We start from the raw sequence: 21,011 nt of genomic DNA on the forward strand, positions 1-21,011 counted from the left end.
CGCGGGTGGATCGGAGGCGGCGCGGGCGGATCGGGCCGCGGGGGCCGGCTCCAGGCTCCCCGGCCCGCGGCGGCGGCGAGGTGGCGGGTGCCAGGTGGTGGCTCCAGAGTGGCTGCGGGCGGCGGAGCGGATGCGTCCGGTCCGTCCGGACGTGTCCGGCGGCGGCGGAGGAGAAATCTAGGGTTTCGGGGAGGAAGGAGATCCGAATTTCAGGGAGGGGGGTGTTTAAATAGGCATAGAGGGAGCTAGGAGAGTCCAAATGAGGTGCGGTTTTCGGCCACGCGATCGTGATAGAACGCTCTAGATGATGGAGCAGAGTTTGGCGGGTTTTGGGCCAAATTGAAGGAGTGTTGGGCTGCAACACACACGATGCCTTTTCGGTCCCTCGGTTAACCGTTGGAGTATCAAACGAAGTACAAATGATACGAAACTTGACAGGCGGTCTACCGGTAGTAAACCAAGACCGCTTGGAAAGTCTCGGTCCAATCCGGAAATGTTTAATCCCCACACATGAAAGAAAGCTAGAAATGACCACCGGAGGAGAACGAAGCGCCGGAATGCAAAACGGACAACGGGGAAAATGCTCGAATGCATGAGACGAACACGTATGCAAATGCAATGCACATGATGACATGATATGAGATGCGTGACAATGATAACAACACACGGAGACAAAGACCCAAACCTGAGAAAATAAATATAACTTAACGCCGGAAACGGCAAGAGTTGGAGTACAAATTGGGATAGTTACATCCGTGGTGTTACAAATGGGCAGCCTGCCGGGCCACCTCGGGGAAACTTGAGGGCTGGTTTTACTCATAGCTTGACCTATCCGGTGTTGCCCTAAGAACGAGATATGTGCAGCTCCCATCACGATGTCGGCGCATCGGGCGGCTTTGCTGGACTTGTTTTACCATTGTCGAGGATGTCTTGTAACCTGGATGCCGAGCCTGATCAGATTGTCTTGGGAGAAGGAATATCCTTCGTTGACCGTGAGAGCTTGTGATGGGCTAAGTTGGGACACCCCTGCAGGGATTTGAACTTTCGAAAGCCGTGCCCGTGGTTATGGGCAGATGGGAATTTGTTAATGTCCGGTTGTAGAAAATCTGAAGTTGATCCTAATTAAAATACATCAACCGCGTGTGTAACCGTGATGGTCTCTTTCCGACGGAGTCCGGAAAGTGAACACAATGTTGGAGTTATGTTTGATGTAGGTTGTTCTAGGATCACTTCTTGATCATAGTTGTTCGACCGTGCTTTTGCCTTCTCTTCTCGCTCTCTTTTGCGAATAGGCTAGCCACCATATATGCTAGTCGCTTGCTGCAGCTCCACCTCATATATTTTACCCTTCCTATAAGCTTAAATAGTCTTGATCGTGAGGGTGTGAAATTGCTGAGTCCCCGTGACTCACAGATACTTCCAAAACCAGTTTGCAGGTGCCAATGTTACCGAGCAAGTGACGCAACCAAGCTCAAGGAGGAGCTCGATGAAGATCTTATCCTTTATGTTGATCCGCTTCCAGTTGATCAGTAGTGGAGCCCAATTGGGGTCGATCGGGGAACTGTGTAGCATTTGGGGTAGTCTTCTTTCATTTTGGTTCCGTAGTCGGACCTTGTTTGTATCTGGATGATGTAATGCTTTATTCATGTAATAGTGTGAAGTGGCGATTGTAAGCCAACTATGCATCTCTTTCCCTTATGTATTACATGGGTTGTGTGAAGATTACCTCACTTGCGACATTGTGTTCAATGCGGTTATGCCTCTAAGTCGTGCTTCGACATGTGGGAGATATAGCCGCATCGAGGGCGTTACAAGTTGGTAATCAGAGCCTTCCCCGACCTTAGGAGCCCCCTGCTTGATCGAATCACTGGCGTTATTGAGTCTAGAAATGTTTTGAGTCATTTAGGAATTATATATCTGATAGTTAGGAATTCTTTTTACTCATAGTCCCTTCGTCACTCTGGTGAGGCATCCTGACGTAGAGTTTTGACTCTTCTCTTCTCAAATTTTCACTAAAAACATTTTTTTGGATCACGCGGGTATCTTGGAATCGTTCCGATGGTTTTGTGACGAGAACATTGTTCTTGGTGCCTCCTGTCATTTAGGGGTTGTGGCAGTGTCCCGGGGAGTTGAGCTCCGAGGTGTTGTCGTCACAATTTTATCGTTGCAGTTCTAGAATACCTGAGATTAGTTTCGCTGACATCGAAAATCTCTTTTATGTAGTTGTTGGTGAGATAACCTCGACGCCACCTAGTACTGGGGGGGGGCGATTTCGGGAGTATTGCCATAACTCGTATAACGGATGCTTTTCAAAGGTTGAGGTAGACGATTTCCGAAGATTTCTTGGTTATGTGTTGAAGGATGGATACAGCTGGATGTAGGATTTGTTAGTTTTGGGTGAGATATTATGCTTCCCCTATATCCCCAACACCTGGTTGCATAACCGGAAAATTTCGGGAGTTTATAAGCGGGAATTCAAGTAGCTCTTAGGATATCTTTCCGACAGATGTATGATATGAAATTGGGGTTCGACGTCTAGTGGTCCACCTATCCACGGATGGTTTTACAGTAGTCTCGTTGTGTCTTAAAGATTCCTTGGCTATGCCGACTCGGGGATGCTTCGTATGTCATGTGCACTGCCTTGTACATGATGGTGCTGTACGATCGAGCCCGTGTAGGCCCCACCACAAAAACTTCGGACGAAATCTCTATCATATGTTTGTTCCGGCTTATTCTGCAAGCCAATCCTTTGTTTTATTTTGAGTTGTGGTATTCGGGTTGCTTCAGAGACAAATGTGGATTCCATCCCTTTCCTAAGCAGTGTTCTCATATTTTGATGTGAATACTAATCCTTCTTGATCATCAAGATTGTTTTGTCAATCCTTTTTAACCGGCGTGCTTCTCTTCAAGTGGATCCGATCACTTCAACATTCGCAAGATCAATTATCAGTTCTTCTCAACGGTGTTGTTTCATCTGTCTCCAAGTTGCCTTTGTTTTTTCCGCCCACCCACACTTTTTCCTCAAGGACTCGGATTTCTTAATCAAGCATCCTTTTATTCTTGTGAAGTCTCTTCATTCTTTTCTTTCAATGTTCTACCCGGTGGTTCACATGAAGATGCTCTTCTAGTTCGTCATTCCTCACTCATTTTCCTTCTCCGGTGGATTCAATTCAAACTTCGGTATTGAGCATTGTCTTTTCTTTTTGTCCAATGCTTTTCTTATGCCGGTGCACCTCATAATCATTCACTTCTCGCCATCCATTTGTTCTAGAGTGCTGAAGATATCTCAGTAGATTCACGTTTTCATTCCCGATTCGTTCAAGTTATTTCGAGGTTCTTATCTTATTCAAGCCATTTAATTCAACTGGCGCAATCTATCTTTTAAATCGTCCTACGGTGTTTCTTTTCAGTGGGCCCTAACCCACAGGTCTTTTTCCAGGATCTTACCTGACTCTTCTTATTTTTCCGGAGTTATCCTCAAATTCTTTTCGAAGTTTGACGTAAGAATGAATTATCATCAGTCAAATGTCTTTCGCCAAGATCTTTCAAATTCATTTCATTGTTGATTCAACTTTTATATTCTTCTTTATTCCGGAGTGCCTGAACAATTAATGGTGGTGCTTCTCGTCGTCATTCTCAGATTTTTGAAGACCGAAGAAGAGTTTCTTTTAAATCTTGCCCCATTCTCTGCCATTCTCCCTTAATTGTTCCGGTTGTGAGAATTTCTTTTCACTCATCCGGAGTAATTCAGAGTATTTTCAGTTTGATTCTCCGAAGGCCATCATTTCGGGATTATTCATTCTAGCTTTCAGCTCTCATCCTCCTAATTTTACCGGTGCATCGATCAAATATCCTCTAATCAGTCCATGATCTCTTCATTCTCTCTTATATAAATTCTCTCAAGCATCTTCTTTCATTTGCTAATTCTTCCCGGTGTTTCTTTATCTTCTCTTCGTTCATTTTTAATTCTTACGGTGGTTCGTTCAAGAGTTCTCGTCATTCGTTATCATATCAATTTATTCGTTGTTTTCAATCCTTCCGGTAGTTCGTTGAAGACCTTCTCAAGTTTGCGCTATATCTATCTTAATCCTTTCTACGAGAATAAGTAGTATACCAAATCTGTTGCCGTCATCAATTTAATTGGTGAAGGATAAGCATAATGTAAACCTTCTTCTTGTTTCATCCAAGTGATTAATTTCCTATTCCGGAGGCTCATCAAATTCCTGATTTCAATTGTTTCATCTTCTCTTTTTCCCGGAGTTCCAACCTTTTTCAATTACATATCCACGGAGATTCATTTAAATCATTGCAAGGCTTCAACCTTATTCTTTTCATCCACCATTTCGTTTGATCATTCTTTTTTACCGGAGTTTTCACGAAGGCTCGACATGGTGATTCATCAAGGATTTAATTCCTTCTCGAAGTGTTCATCGAGATTCTTTTCAAAAGAACTCAAGTATTTCTTCATCTTGCAATCCGGAGTGCACTTCTTTCTACCGTATCATTGGAGATGGTATTATGTCATTCTTGATAATTTGAGTTCATGTTTCATGTTTCACATGTTGTTAAGAATGAGATATTTTAAATCCATCAACCTCTTCGTTGGAGTTATCTTGGGTTATATTTCAGCTAAAGCCTTTCCTAAGGATTGTTGCTACTTTTGGTGCTCATATATGATCCAAGTTCTTCATCTACCCTCCCGGTGATATAAGTTTCTCGTCTCCTCGTTTATATCAATCCAATTCTTTTCCCGTAAGTGGCTGGTTGTCACCTCATAATTTGATATGTATTCCATAAGACCATATCAAGCTTATTCTTTTCGTCGTTGGTTTTTTTCCAACAACTCCGTTCTAGCATTTGTTGTAAGCATGCTCTCGTTTTTCCATTCATTCATTCCATTCTTACTTTTGTTCTGGAGGCATTGTGATGTTGTTATCTTCAATCATTCTTCTTGTTCTTGTCAGGACCTTGTTCTTTTCTTGCTTATCCATCTAACCGGGTGTTGTGCCTTTTTGCTCAAGTTCTTTTCGCCTTATCAAGCCTTGCATCTCTTTTCTACCGGAGTGCTGTCTGAATTTGTTCTTCCTAGTTACTCTTCTCTAACGGAGTGCTTTCAACTTTGTTCATCTCCATTGTTTTCTTTCTTTCAATGTGTTCAACCTCTCAAGGTTCTTTGGTTTCACTCGTTTGTCAAAGAAGCAACTTAGTTTTACCTCTTCTCTTTCTCTTCTGTTTTCCCTCCGGTGCCATTCTAGATCTCGGGACGTGATCCTCTCGTAGTGGTGGAGTGTTGTGACGCCCCAAGACCGATGTGCCAGGTGTCCTCTAGTTATTCGCCGTTGTTGCATTGCCATTGCTTGCGTGTCATGCATTTCATATCATGTCATCATGTGCATTTCATTTGCACACATGTTCGTCTCATGCATCCGAGTATTTTCCCCGTTGTCCGTTTTGCAATCCGGCGCTCCTATGTCACCCGGTGTCCTTTTCTACCTCTTTTCGTGTGCAGGTGTTAAACGTTTTCGGATTGGAACGAGACTTGTCATGCGGCCTTGGTTTACTACCGGTAGACCGCCTGCCAAGTTTCGTGCCATTTGGACTTCATTTGATACTCCAACGGTTAACCGAGGGACCGAAAAGGCCTCGTGTGTGTTGCAGCCCAACACCCTTCCAAAGTGGCCCAAAACCCACCTAAACCTCCTCCGTCATCTCGGTCGTTCGATCACGATCGCGTGGGTGAAAACCGCACCTCATTTGGACTCTCCTAGCTCCCTCTACCTATATATATATATATATATATATATATGTGTGTGTGTGTGTGTGTGTGTGTGTGTGTTCCACTCTGAAATTCGCAGTGCAAACACTAAAAATCCTTCCCCTCGCGTCGCCGGACGCGTCCACGCCGCCCGGACATGTCCGCCCCGCCGCCACATCACTTCGACCAATGGCGCCCTGCCACGTCACCCCGCCGCCTCTCTCCTCCAATCAGCGTGCGCCACCTGTCCGCGCTCGTGCCCACTTCGCCGTGGCCCGTGGAGCCCATCGCGGGCCCGCGTGGGCACAGGTTCCGCCGCGCCTGGCCCGAGCACCACGTCGCCGTGCCTGCTCGCCGGGGTTCACCGAACTTCGCCGGCCGCCTTGCCGGAGCTCCCTGCCACCACGTCGCCGCCCCGGATCCGCTCCGCCGCACCGCCCTGCAACCGCTGCTCCTTTGCCGCGCCTCGGCCGCCTGCTTTGCCGGCGCCGCCGCAGCTCCTCGCCGCCGGCCGCTCCGCCCCAATGCCGAGACTCCATCGGCCTCCTCCTCTTCACCTCGCGCCCCTGCCTGAGTGCGCCTCGCCGCACCTCGTCAGCTCCGCCATCGTCACGGCGCCGCCACGGGCACCCCGGGGCTAGATCCGCCCGAATCCGGCTGTAACCACCGCGCCAATGGCTGCCTCCGACCTCGCCGGCCCTGCCGGAGGCCACCGCCGCCGCCATGAACGTGCGCGGGAGCAGATGAGCTGCTCCCTCGTGCACCTCGTGGGCCTGCTCCCAGCCGGCCCGATCCACCACCGTAAACTGGGCCAAACCCAGTGAGATGGCTATTCCCCGCCTCGAGCGTCCTTTAGTTATCTGACGCTCGGTTTTGTTTTTTTCCTGAAATGGTTAAGCCCTGAGATTTCTAGATTCATGTGCCCACATTCACCGCATCATAACTCTGCATCTGTAGCTCCGATTCGTGCATGTAGCATATCAAAATGTTTGTCTCGACGAGTACACCATTTCATTTCATTGCATCATTTTCATTTGAGCTCATCTTGATTCCCAAAATGCTGTTGGAAGAGGGATATGTGATGAATTTGTCAGATCTGTTTCAGCAAATGGCATTTTGTCATTTTTTCCATGATTAATGTGTGCATGATATGATCTTGAGCTCTACATCTGTTTTGTTATATGCCATGCCATATTTACAGTGGTGCTTACCATGTATTTTTGTGATATTTGTGGTGACTAGAACAAGCATGCAAAGTAGTGCAATCAGTAATGCTGATTTCAGGGACTTAGTTTTTCACCAAGTCCTTGTTCTGTTTTTTGTCGGTATGCCATATGTTCATGTTGTTTCCTAGTAATCTGTGCCTCTTTTGAGGATGATCAGTAAGGATGATTTGTTAACATTGTGGTGCTCTATCCATCCATGTCTTTGTTTGAATTTATGGAGCACCCTAGCTTGAGTCAATCAAGCTCTACTTTTGCTATATCGTGAATCCCGGCAGATTGTTGACTTGTTAGCGATTTTGCCGAGGATGTTTCTATTGATCCGTGCATGCTATGTTGTTGTTCTTTCCATGTCTAGCTTCTATGCCATGCATTATTGTTGGGTGTATGCTTAGTTTGTCATTCCATGCTCTGTAGTGAGTGCATCGAGCTCGTAAACATGCCTACTCGTTAATTGATTTGCATGCTCCAGTTTTTCATCAAGTCTGAGATCTGTTTATGTTTTTGCCATGTTCACATGCTTGCGATTGTATTTTCTGATCCCTTTTGGCTCATGGTCACTAAGGGACATTTGTTTAGTGATATCAGTAGTTTCATGCCATGCCTTGCTTTGCCATGTTAAGTTCCTGTAGCATATAGTTTTCATGCTCCAAAGTATGCTTCCTGATGATAAATTCCAGACTTGTGTTAATTTCACTAAGTCTGAAACCTGTTATCATTTGCACTTTTGCCATGCTTGTTTGAACCTGTTAATGGATGAATTAGCTGTAGCTCAGTGTTCATCTTTTGTCAAGCATCATGAATAGATTCCTGCCATGTATTTTGTTGCCATGTTCGAGTGCTGTAGCATATTGATCTTGATGCATTTAGATGACTACTTGCTGATTATCGCAGACCGGTGCCATATTTGTTTTGCTTGCCATTTCCAAACCGTGCATCCGATTCTGGTGATCTTTATATCGATTTCAACCGAAATCATCTCATCTTTCCAGTGGCACTCTTCGATTTCCAAGTTGAGGCCAGGTTCAATCATTCCTTTGCAAATCATGCATATGCATCGCATACCGCATCCCGCATATCATACCATGTTCATGTGTTGGTTGTTTACTATGTTGTGTTCTTCTTTCCGGTGTTGCTTCTTCGGATTGGTTCCGGTAACGTCCCGTTTGTGAGGACCCGTTTGACTACGTCTGTTTGTCTTCTTCATGGATTCGTTCTTCTTCCTTGCGGGATTTCAGGCAAGATGACCATACCCTCCAAATCACTTCTATCTTTTGCTATGCATATGCTGCGATACCTACCACTTGCTTATCATGCCTTGTCGGTGTCAAAACCAGCGGATCTCGGGTAGGGGTTCCCGAACTGTGCGTCTAGGCTGGATGGTAACAGGAGGCAGGGAACACTTTGTTTTACCCAGGTTCGGGCCCTCTCGATGGAGGTAATACCCTACTCCTGCTTGATTAATATTGATGATATGGGTAGTACAAGAGTAGATCTACCACGAGATCAAGGAGGCTAAACCCTAGAAGCTAGCCTATGGTATGATTGTTGTATACGGAGTTGATTGCCTACGGACTACAACCCTCCGGTTTATATAGACACCGGATAGGGTTAGGGTTACATAGAGTCGGTTACAATGGTAGGAGATCTTGAATATCGCATCGCCAAGCTTGCCTTCCACGCTAAGGAAAGCCCCATCCGGACACGAGACAAAGTCTTCAGTCTTGTATCTTCATAGTCCAGGAGTCCGACTGAAGGTATAGTCCGGCTACCCGAACACCCCCTAATCCAGGACTCCCTCAGTAGCCCATGAACCAGGCTTCAATGACGACGAGTCCGGCGCGCAATTGTCTTCGGCATTGCAAGGCGGGTTCCTCCTCCAAGTCCTTCATAGAAGATTGTAAACACCAAGAGTAGTGTCCGGTTCTGCAAAATAAGCTTCCACATATTGCCATAGAGAGAATAATATTAACACAAATCAAATCTGCTGACGTATTCCACAGTGTGCTATCACACTACGGCCAAGTCCTTTACTCGAATCGTTTTTACTTTTCCACCTCAGCATGTTTTGCGAGGCGGTTTCCTTGGCACGTCTTGTCAAAGCAGAGATCGTGTGGCCTTTTTACGGGATTCTCATCAATACGGACGTGGGTAACCCTAACCGCGCCATTTACCGCGGCGCTTGGGAGGCAAGCGAGTTTTATTAGGCAGGTGGGGACGCATAACCGCATCCTCCCATATAAGGGGATAAGGATCCACCTTTTTTCCTACGCCTTCTTCCTCCTTTGCCTATCCATATCCTGCGCACTCGAGCTCCAGCGCCCAAGCCCGCACTTCCCACCTCAACCTTCTCCAGCGATGTCCGGAGCGGGAGGCAAGTGGAAGGTCTCCTCCGTCACGGAGGGCGACGTAAAAAAGCTTAGGAAGGCCGGATACTTGTCCAAAGACATCGCGCACCAGCTTCCCGAGAAGGGGCAGCTCCTCCCCACCCCAAGGCCCCATGAGAGGGTAGTATTTCTTCCCCACTTCCTCCGCGGACTAGGTTTTCCACTTCACCCATTCGTCCGGGGGCTCATGTTCTACTACGGCCTGGATTTTCATGATCTGGCCCCGAACTTCATCATCAACATCTCGGCGTTATCGTCGTGTGCGAGGCTTTCCTCCGCGTCCGCCCCCATTTCGGCCTCTGGCTCAAGACCTTCAACGTCAAGCCCAAGGTTGTGTGCGGCAACCAGGCGGAGTACGGAGGCGCCATGGCGGGCAAGATTGCCAACGTTCTGTGGTTTGAGGGCTCCTTCGTAGAGACCCTAAAGGGGTGGCAAGCCTGGTGGTTTTACATCATCGAGCCACGCGATCCGAAATGGATCGCAGCCCCCGAGTTCCAATCCGGACCCCCCACGCGGCTCATGTCCTGGAAAGAGACGGGCCTATCGTGGGGTAACGAGGAAGAGGTGATCGGACTGAAGACATGCATCTAGTCCCTGGTAAACAAGTCAATCAGGCTTGTAAATGTAGTCCAGGTCATGCTCGTTCGCCGAATCCTCCCGTGCCAACAACGGGACTTTACTCTATGGGAGTTCGACCCGGCACAGCACCGAACCCTTAATAGGCTCTTCGACACGACGTATGAAGACGTCTGGAAGGCGCTAATCAAAGGTGCCGAGGCTCCCGCATCCGCCTCCGAGGACCGCGGATATAGCTCGCAGCGTCACACTAGCGAGGTAAGCTATTTTCACCTTTTACAGGATGTTCATCCTTTTTTTCATAGTTTAACTCTATGCGGGATCTAAACTCCCTTACCTTTGACAGGCTTGGCGGGCGGTATCCAGACCGATTAACTGTCCGGCTCCGCTGCCCGAAGACCCAGCCCCAGCTCTACTAGTGAAGCTGCTGGCTCCGGCGCCTTATGTGGTGCCGGAAAAGAAGGCCAAGAAGAAGAAGACCACGGGGACTCGAAGGAGTACCCGCAACGTGGTGTTGTCGGGCTCGTCATCCGACGAGTCCGAGACGCCCTCCTCCCGTGAAAACGAGGAGGAGGAAGAAGAAAACTCTCCCCTCCCAGCGGAGGGAAGGAAAGAAAAGGAAGGCCGCCCCAAGGGGGAAGGCCGAAGGGTCCAAGAAGAGGAAAACCCCTCCGCCGGCCTACGCCCCCGACGCCGATGAGGACGAAGAGGAGTGGCCGGACAGGGCCAGGCGTCCAGCGAAATCGTAAGTGTTCGGATACCAGAGTAACTCATGATATTCCTTTCGTTGCACTGCTTTCCCTAATGTCAAATATAATCATGCAACCCGCCCCGGGCCGAACTCAACGAGTCGTCGAGCGGCTCCCTGGATACATCGGACGTGAACTCAGTTCCGCCCGCTGTCTCCCCCCGCACCGCGGACAACGCCGAAGTGGCGTTGCAACAAGCTCCGGGTCAGGAGGAGGTGGTCCTGGAGGAGCCGCAAGGCGACCTCCCGGACTCCAGGAGTAAAGGGGACAAGACCCCCCAGGGCTCCAAGTCCGGCTTTGAGCCGGAAACCGTGCCGGAATCTTCAACGATTCCGGACCGCGGCAGGCGAACTCCTCCCAAGAGGAGAAAGCCTTCTGAGCCGGCAGGCTCCGTCCAACCGGAGGTGCCGGACAATCTGCTGGAGGTGCTTGAAGGCGCCTCCATCGACGAGGAGCACCGTACTATTATGAGTACGGTGATCCAAAAGGTTTAGTCCGCCAAAAGCGGACTGAGTGAAGGTTGTGCTAGCCTCCTAACAGGCTTCGAGGTAAGTAAAAAATATGTAAAAATATTACCGCATAGACAGTAGCCCCTGATGCTCTGTTTGGCGTTCGGAAAGAAAAGCCGAATAGAGGATCTATTAAATTTCGCAGGAGTCTAACAATAAAGAGTCAATATGCGTATGCAGGCTTCGCTGCTATCCACCGCCGCACTGACTGCGGAGGTGGGTGTCCTGAAACAGGACCTCGGGCGGACCGAGCAAGAGCTCGGCCTTGCCAAGCGGCAGCTCGAGGAGAAAGAAGGTATGAAATACCTTACAGAAAAAGGTGCCTATAGAGAGGCGTGATTGCAAAAAAAAATAACAGGATTGTGCTGCTTATTGTAGGGGCCACGACTGAGGTGGCGACCCTGAAGCAGGCGCTATCTGAGGCCGAAAAGAAAACGGCCGCGGAGCGCACCGAGCGAGAGAAACTTGGGGCTCAGGTCGGCGAGGTGCAGCAAGAGCTTCAGGCTCTCATGAAAAAACATGAGAGTTTGGAGCTTGAGTCAAAGACCCAAGCGTCCGAGCTCGCGGCGGCCCTTGGGACTGCCAAGTCTGCCAAGGCCGAAGCCCAGAAGGCCCTCCAAGAGTTGGAGGAGGTGAAAAAGATAGCAGCGGGTAAGGCATTCTTCATGCAAAGCAGAAATATAAAAGTAAACTACTTGTTACTTACCCGAATCCGGAGCTCTCCAGGGGCATTTGCAGATCTTCCCCGCAGCGTATCCGATGCCGCCGCATTCTACCGAGCTAAAGAGGGCAGCTCGACGGAGAAGGTGTTCTGGTCTCAGTATGCTGAGGCCGGACACCCTGTGCCCTTGAGCGACTAGCTGAAACAGTTGGTCGAGCTCCATAAGGCGGCCGAACAGGCCATGAAGGGCTTCATAGTTCGGCTGTGGCCTGGAGAGGCCCTGCCTGGGAGCTACTTCGGGCTGGTGCGGCGGCTGGTGGAGGCCTGTCCAAGGCTCGAGGTCATCAAGCGCTCCGTCTGAATCGAAGGTGCCCGTAGGGCCCTTGCCCGTGCAAAGGTGCACTGGGGTAAGCTGGACGGTGAGAAGCTTGTTAGGGACGGGCCGCCGCCGGGGAAGGAGCATTGCAAGCCCGAGAACTACTATAAGGATGTTCTTGCGGGTGCCCGCCTTGTAGCGGATGAGTGTACCAAGGATGTAATTTTTGAATGAACTCGCTCGATTTTATCCTGTGCGCTGAAAACTTGTTCATATGCGCTAAGCAATGCTTATTGAATTTAAAATATTATTTTCTGTGCGGCCGTTTATCAAAAATTGAGAGATGGCCAGTCGTCGGCTTCTGCCCCCATGCCACTAGTGCTGGGGTGTTCGGTGATAAACCTGTGCGCTCTTTTTCCCATGTTTGGGTCATTCGAGGGAGGCGCTCAGCACGACGAACCAGGCAATCAGACTATAATGCTTGAACACTCTCACTTAGCCATAGAACTTTATAATTTTAAATTTCGGCGAAGCCCCTATTTCGAAAGACCGAGTTCGGGGCGCTATCCACGCCTTGGCTGGGGTTATCCAGCTCCTCGCTCGAAGCAGCATAAGTATTTTGGGACTCGAAAAACCTCTCGAACAGCGACCGGTCTCTCGCCTCATCATGACAGTCAGTTTTAGCTTTCTCCACTGAGGTGCTTAACCCAGCTCAACCGGGGCACAATCGTAGTGGTTCTCCTAGTGCTACCTTAGCCGATATAGCAAAATGTAAGGCACCAAAACATAGGAGCCGGGCAAACCCAACTATTGACCCAAATCATGATTCGGAGCCGATGCATATAGTGCTATAAGTTCAGGGTGCCGCACTTGTGAAAGTGTACGGGCTTCTCACACCATATTAAAGGGTACGGAAGCCCCTGGCGTACTTGCCGTACCACAGTGTACGGCTGCAACATGTCATTAATGAACATATATAAAAGAGAGTAATGCAAAAAATAGACAAAAAGCTAAGCATTGTTTATAGAGAGGCTATTTATCAAAGCCGAATGATACAAATAGTGTGGTAAGCAGAAGATATTGGACTATTCAGTATGTCCTGACTAGGGGCAGGCCGCGGAATTGTATTTAAAACAGGTATAGTGCTCGTAACAGATACCACCTGGGATTCCATAATGCGGCATGGCTTGTCTGCCTCCCTGGATCTTGCATCGTTTGTGCGGCAATCGAATTGCCGAACAGGTCGTCCGAAGTATGGAGTCCTGAAAGTAAGAAAAATTAAAAAAAGAATCCGGCAGCCCCTAGTACGTTTTAAGCCGTATTTTGGGTGTGCCGTTATTGTGCCCCTTCCCCTGTGCCCATGGTATTTCCAGGGCGTAGTTATGTACGCGAGGTACTGGTTTTGCTATATTTCGAAAGCTGGGGTTGGGGCCGCATTGCTACGCTTGCTCAGAGCATGCCAGGCGGTCCTGCTGTGGATTACTCCGGGCGCGCTTGGCAGTGTCTAGCTTTTTAATGGCCGGACTGGAGAATTGCCTGAGAAGGCTACTTTGTACCTCAGCTGCGAGAGCCGCCATATGCTCCTCCGTACGGAGGGAGCGTTCGGTGTTTCCGTTGACCGTAATTACTCCTCGAGGGCCTGGCATCTTGAGCTTGAGATATGCGTAGTGCGGCACCGCATTGAACTTTGCGAATGTGGTTCGTCTGAGCAGGGCGTGATAGCCACTGCAAAACGGGACTATGTCGAAGATTAACTCTTCGCTTTGGAAATTGTCCGGGGATCCGAAGACCACGTCAAGTGTTACTAAGCCTGTACAGTTGGCTTCTACACCTGGTATGACGCCTTTAAAGGTCGTTCTTATGGGCTTAATCCTTGAGGGATCTATACCCATTTTCCGCACAGTATCCTGATAAAGCAGGTTTAGGCTACTGCCGCCGTCCATGAGGACTCTTGTGAGGTGAAATCCGTCGATGATTGGGTCGAGAACCAATGCGGCGAAGCCGCCATGATGGATGCTAGTGGGATGGTCCTTTCGATTAAAAGTGATTGGGCAGGAGGACCATGGGTTGAACTTTGGGGCGACTGGCTCTATCGTGTATACGTCCCGTAGCGCACGCTTCCTCTCCCGCTTGGGAATGTGGGTTGTGTATATCATATTCACCGTCCGCACTTGTGGGGGAAAGCCCTTCTGTCCTTTGTTGTTTGGCGGCTTGGGCTCCTCGTCGTCGCTATGCAGCCCCTTGTCTCTGTTTTCGGCCCTTAACTTGCCTGCCTGCTTGAACACCCAACAATCCCTGTTAGTGTGATTGGCTGGCCTTTCGGGGGTGCCATGTATCTGGCACAAGCGATCGAGTATTCGGTCCAAACTGGACAGGCCCTGAGTATTCTTTTTGAATGGCTTTTTCCGCTGACCGGATTTATAGCCTTTGAATCCGGCATTGACTGTCGTGTCTTCATTGTTGTCACTGTTGATGCGGCATTTTTGCTTATTCCGACGTGTCCTGCCACTTTTGTCCTTGGTGTCTGAATTACCAGGGTTCTTTGATAAGTTGTTACTGCGAGCTAGCCAGCTGTCTTCTCCCGCGCAAAAGCGGGTCATGAGTGTCGTGAGGGCTGCCATGGATTTCGACTTTTCCTGTCCCCGGTGCCAGGCAAGCCACTCGTCGCGGATGTTATGCTTGAAGGCTGCTAGGGTCTCTGCGTCCGGATAGTCGACTATCTGGTTTTTCTTTGTTAGGAACCGTGTCCAGAATTGTCTGGCTGATTCCTCTGGCTGCTGAATTATGTGGCTTAAGTCGTCGGTATCCGGCAGTCGCACATAAGTGCCCTTGAAGTTGTCGAGGAATGCGGCTTCCAGGTCCTCCCAAGAACCGATTGAGTCTGCTGGCAAGCTGTTAAGCCAATGCCGGGCCGGTCCTTTAAGTTTGAGCAGGAGGTATTTGATGGCGTGTAGATCATCGCCACGTGCCATGTGGATGTGAAGGAGATAATCCTCGATCCATACCGTCGGGTCTGTTGTGCCATCGTATGATTCGATGTTTACGGGTTTGAAGCCCTCTGGGATTTTATGATCCATTACTTCATTCGTGAAGCATAGCAGGTGTGCAGCTCCTCTGTACTGGGCTATATCACGACGCAGCTCGGAAGAGCTATGTCTGTTGTGTTCGGCCCAGCCAGATTTGTTGTATCCAGAGTGAAGATCATAGTCACATGCCGTAGGGCGCCTGCGCAATCTGTAGATCGATCTTGTTTGTCTTGCCTTATCCTCCAGTATGTCTCACAGGTCGGGCGCATTTTCTCGTGCCTTAGTTGAGCGGCATCGGGGCATGGCTTGGGTGGAGGGCCGACAGGCCTCTCTGTCGCGACCGCGAGGTGGCCGGTCTGCCATGTCATGCACTGGTGATGTAGGTGTTTCCTCCTCCGATCGGGGTAGCGGCCTGTGCTTCGGGTAACTCTTGGAGGGGCGTTCGAGTTCATACTCTTCGGCCGCAAGGTCTTTAGTCCATCTGTCAGCTAGCAATTCTTGGGCAGCTCTAAGATGTTGCTGCTTTTTCTTGAGGCTGCTTGCCATGGCTAAAAGCCTGCGTTTAAAACGCTCTTATTCGGCGGGGTCTGATGGTATGACGAATTCGTCGTCATCGAGGCCAGCCTCGTCTTCGGAGGGAGGCGTATAGTTATCATCCTCGACCTCTTGGTCTGCCACTCTTTCATGAGGGATGGTTTCTCCATCTTCCTGTGCCGAATTTTGCTGAGGTGGGTGTTCTTCGGTGCTATTCGGGGTAGTATTATCTCCCGTGCCGGAATCACCGTTTTTGCTTTGGCGGGATTTAGAGCGGCGCCGCTGACGCCGGCGCTTTTGCTGTTTCTTGGGGGCATCATCCCCCACTGTTCCATCGCCATCTCCATCTTTTGGAGTATCCACCATATATATGTCATATGACGAGGTGGCCTTCCAGCACCCTACAGGTGCTGGTTCTTGTTCATCTCCTGCATCGTCGTCCATGCCGTCGATGTCTTTGGAGTCAAAGTCCAGCATGTCAGTTAAGTCGTCGACGGTGGCTACGAAGTGGGTGGTGGGTGGGCTTTGAATTTCTTCATCGTCTGTATCCCAACCTTGCTGACCGTAGTCCGGCCAGGGCTCTCCTGATAAAGAGAGAGACTTTAGAGAATTCAGGATGTCGCTGAAGGGCGAGTGCTGAAAGATGTCCGAGGCGGTGAACTCCATGATCGGCGCCCAATCGGATTCGATCGGCAGGGGCGCGGGGGGCTCGGAGCTCGGAGAGGAATCCGGCTCCTCGGAGTCACGGGCCATGCGGAGTGCGGGGCTGGAGTTCGGCTCAATCACCTCTAAGATCGCAGCCCTTGAGGCAGAGTCCAACCGCTGATCCTCGATCGGTGCAGTAGGCTCCAAATCAATGGTCGGAACTGATGTGTGTGCGGCCTCCAGGGCGCTGTTCGGTGGCAGAGCTATGTCATGCCCATTGAGACAGTGAGACGCGCTTGGCTGTGGCTTGAATCCGTCGAAGATCAAGTCCCCGCGGATTGGCCCGTAGCTTTCGATCTGCTCAAGGTGGCCAAGCGAATTGGCCCGCAGTGCGAAGCCACCGAAGACGAAGATCTGTCCGGGGAGAAAAGTCTCACCTTGGACTGCATCGTTGTTGATGATCGAAGGAGCCATCGGGCCTAAAAGCGATGACACAGAGGAACCCTCGATGAAAGCACCAATGTCGGTGTCAAAACCGGTGGATCTCGGGTAGGGGGTCCCGAACTGTGCGTCTAGGCCGGATGGTAACAGGAGGCAGGGAACACTTTGTCTTACCCAGGTTCGGGCCCTCTCGATGGAGGTAATACCCTACTCCTGCTTGATTAATAATTGTGATATGGGTAGTACAAGAGTAGATCTACCACGAGATCAAGGAGGCTAAACCCTAGAAGCTAGCCTATGGTATGATTGTTATATACGGAGTTGATTGCCTACGGACTACAACCCTCCGGTTTATATAGACACCGGATAGGGTTAGGGTTACACAGAGTCGGTTACAATGGTAGGAGATCTTGAATATCGCATCGCCAAGCTTGCCTTCCACGCTAAGGAAAGTCCCATCCGGACATGGGACAAAGTCTTCTGTCTTGTATCTTCATAGTCCAGGACTCCGGCTGAAGGTATAGTCCGGCTACCCGAACACCCCCTAATCCAGGACTCCCTCATGCCTCCCATATTGTTGAACCAAGCCTCTAACCCACCTTGTCCTAGCAAACCGTTGTTTGGCTATGTTACCGCTTTGCTCAGCCCCTCTTATAGCGTTGTTAGTTGCAGGTGAAGATTGAAGTTTGTTCCTTGTTGGAACATGGAGATGTTGTTCCTTGTTGGAACATGTTTACTTGTTGGAATATCACAATAGCTCTTATTTAATTAATGCATCTATATACTTGGTAAAGGGTGGAAGGCTCGGCCTTATGCTTGGTGTCGGATTAAATGACCACGGGTAGCCTAGACGGCTCCCCCTGGCCTTTCTGAAAAAATTACGAGTCGATCCGACCCTCAAGAATCCAAGACACGGGGCCGCCTTCCCCTGGCCGGCTGTCCCCCAGGCCGACTATCGGAAGGCGGCCCGACTCCAGCCTCATGTAGAAAGCTGCGGGAGGGCCGGCGCCGAGAAGCCGGACGCGAGAAGGCCGGCTCCCACAAAGCAGTCAAGATCGTACCCTCAAAGTCTGCAATCACGTAACGGCGATGTGACGGGGCGTGGCTACAGTAAAACCTGCCACCCCCGAATCCCGGAGCACGCCTGGCACAGTGCGCCGTACGGGTGGCCATGACCCGTCTGGCGCGGCACTGTTGTCACGTTGACCCTGATGTCATCCACGACGGGCTGCCAGAGTGGCCCACGGGCGGTGGGCCCCTTCGGGCAGAGAGACACCCCAAGGCGGCCTGGCCTCCCCCAGTCGGCCCAAGATAGTGCCGGCTCTCCCAGCCGGCAAACCAACCCCTCGAAGGAGACGCCCCATTAAGGAGACAAGACGCGGTGAGGCTACAGCGATCACCCGCCGGACGGCGGCGCTGTAGCCACGCCCACCTCGACGAATCCCTCGTCACCAGGATCGAGCAACAGTAACCAGCCACCGACAAGGCCCTGGATAGTGGGGCCTGCCTGTCGACCCAGGAGCCAGCAGCCAGTGGGACCCACTAGCCGGCGGGCCCCAGCAGCCGGCGCAGAAGCCGGCGAGTGTAGACACGGACGGCTGGGCCCCACGTCCAGCCGGATTACCATTGTACCCTCGGGGGGTAGGCCTATATAAACCCCCCGAGACACCCATGCAAAGGATTGATCCCTGCTAGTTCTAAACACCACATAGGGAGGAGAAGAGAACGGGAAGAGCCCTTCTTCCTCCTCTCGCCAAACAGCTCAAGGAGCATCGTGTAGCTACTTGTTCATCTAGTGATCATGCGGAGACCCCGTAGAGCAGCAGTAGGGGTGTTATCTCCACGGAGAGCCCCGAAGCTGGGTAAGATTCGCCGGCGTGCATGTCTTCGCCTCATCCCACTTCCAGGCACCAGCGACGTCTTACTGGCTCCCACAATGATAAGCCACCCGTTGGCATATGTCGCACCTACCACTCGACATTTGGCGCCCACCATGGGGCCAGGTGCACCGTCGTGCGGAGACCTGTTCTGGACGGGAACCTTCTTCCTCCCCCACGAGCGTAGCCAGCCCGGCACGCCCGATGGCGCTTGCCACAACGCGCTGCAAGGCGTCACCAACGTCTGTGCAGCGAGCGGCCTCGCCGATCTCCGCGACAAGACCCTCATCTCCGACGAGCTCGCCTCTGACGCAGGCACCGACCACCTCGCCAACCTCCTCGGCCAGCTCCATGTCTCCGGCGAGCCTGCTGTGGACTTGGAGTCGGTTGGCTCCACCGATCCGATGCCTGTCAACTCCGGCACGGCCTCATTCGACACCTTCCCCACCGACGTCATGATCTACAATGACCCGCTTCCCCGGGCCGATGGCTGCGACGCTGTCACCACCGAGGTGATGGTCATCGGCCACGGCGACGCTGCTGACGAGAGCGCCCATGACGCCCCGCACGCGGCGGTCCACGACTTATCCATCCCCCTCCCGGCCGACGCCGACACTGAAGCACTAGAAGCCCGCCGCCTTGCCCTCCTCGCGGAGGGCCGGAAGTTGGTTTCCATGAGACGCCTCGTTGAGGCCCACCGACGCGAAGCCAACCGCGCCGCCTTAGGCACGCCGCCCCCAGGCAGGCCCAGCCGGGTCGGCGTTGTCAGATAGCGCGGCGCTGTCGTTGCCGACACGTTAGGAGTCGACCGCCCAGTCTACGCCACTCCACTCGAGAACCTGCGCGCCGCCCAGGCGGCCGTAGACGAGCTAGACAGACTAGGGGACAAAGAGCTCCCCCACATGACCCAACGCATCCAGCAGCTAATCGATGCAGCCGCGCACCGGAACGAAGCCAACGCCCGTGCGGAAAGCCCTCCCCCACGCCGAGATCACAGTGCGACATCCCGGACGCCGACTACGGGTAGAGACGGCGCGCGGCGCGAGAAAGAGTCAGCTGCCAGCCGAAGCCAAACCCGAATCTCCATCGAGCGAGACGCAGAAGGCCACCCATGGGCCAAGGAGTGGCGGGGCAACCCGCCTCCGCCTCGGCCCCGTGGAGAGAGATATCCCTCCCAGCCGCCTGTTGCGCATCCGACTCTTAGCGGTCGGCTGGGTCGCCGCGAAGGAGTCGGCGAGAACGACGCCCGCCATCGGATCGACCGCCTGGCGTGATCCCTAGCGCAGGAAGAAGAAGACGATGTCGGTCCGCCTTGCTTCGGCCCCCGCATCCACGACGAGCCCTTCCCCAAAGGGTTCTCGCTCCCAAGAGACACGCCCAAGTACAACGGCTCAGTGAAGCCGGAAGATTGGTTGATCGACTACTCCACAGCGGTTAGCATAGCCAATGGCAACCGGCGCGTTGCCGTGAAGTACGTGCCCCTCATGCTGCAAGGCACGACGCGGACCTAGCTCAATAGCCTCAAGCCATGCAGCATCAACAGCTGGCTAGATTTCACAGAAGCTTTCGTCCACAACTTCACCAGCACCTACAAGCGGGCTCCCAAGCCCAGACAGCTCTCTTTGTGCGTACAAGGCCCCGCCGAGTCTACTCGCGACTACCTCATGCGTTGGGCCGAGCTCCGCAACTCTTGCGAGGGGGTGCACGAGGTGCAAGCCATAGAATACTTCACTGCCGGGTGCCGAGAAGGAACCCTCCTCAAGCACAAGCTTCTCTGCGACGAGCCGACTACCCTCGACGAGCTTCTGGACATAGCGGACAAGTATGCCACCGCCGACTCCTCAATGAAGACCGAGCTCCGGGTAGACGTGTCCGGGAAAGTACTCAACCCGGCGCCCAAGACGCCGGCTGGGGATTCCGGCCGACGCCCACACCCGAACGACCACAAGCGCAAGGGCCCCGCGCCGCCTCCCGCCAGTCGGCAGGTGGCCACAGTCGAAGACGAGCCGCCCGAAGGGCGGCCCGCGCCCAAGAAACCCAAGGGCGGCAGGCCGGCTTGGCAGCCAGCCTTCTCCTACGAGCAAACTCCCGACGCCCCGTGCAAGTTCCACAGTGGCGCGAAGCCGTCCAACCACACAACCCGGAAGTGCCATTGGCTCACCCGAATTTCCAAAGGCGAAGGGCTCGCGCCGCCTCCGGCTGCCGGTCCGCCGCCTCTGGCTCCGCCGCCGCCGGCCGCTTGGCCCGCAGTCGGAGCCGTGCATGATGAGTTCCCTGATGAGCATGCCGCCTACGTCATCTTTACAAGCCAG

This window comes from Triticum aestivum, chromosome 6A (genome assembly GCF_018294505.1).
Source record: "Triticum aestivum cultivar Chinese Spring chromosome 6A, IWGSC CS RefSeq v2.1, whole genome shotgun sequence".
NCBI lineage: Eukaryota > Viridiplantae > Streptophyta > Magnoliopsida > Poales > Poaceae > Triticum > Triticum aestivum.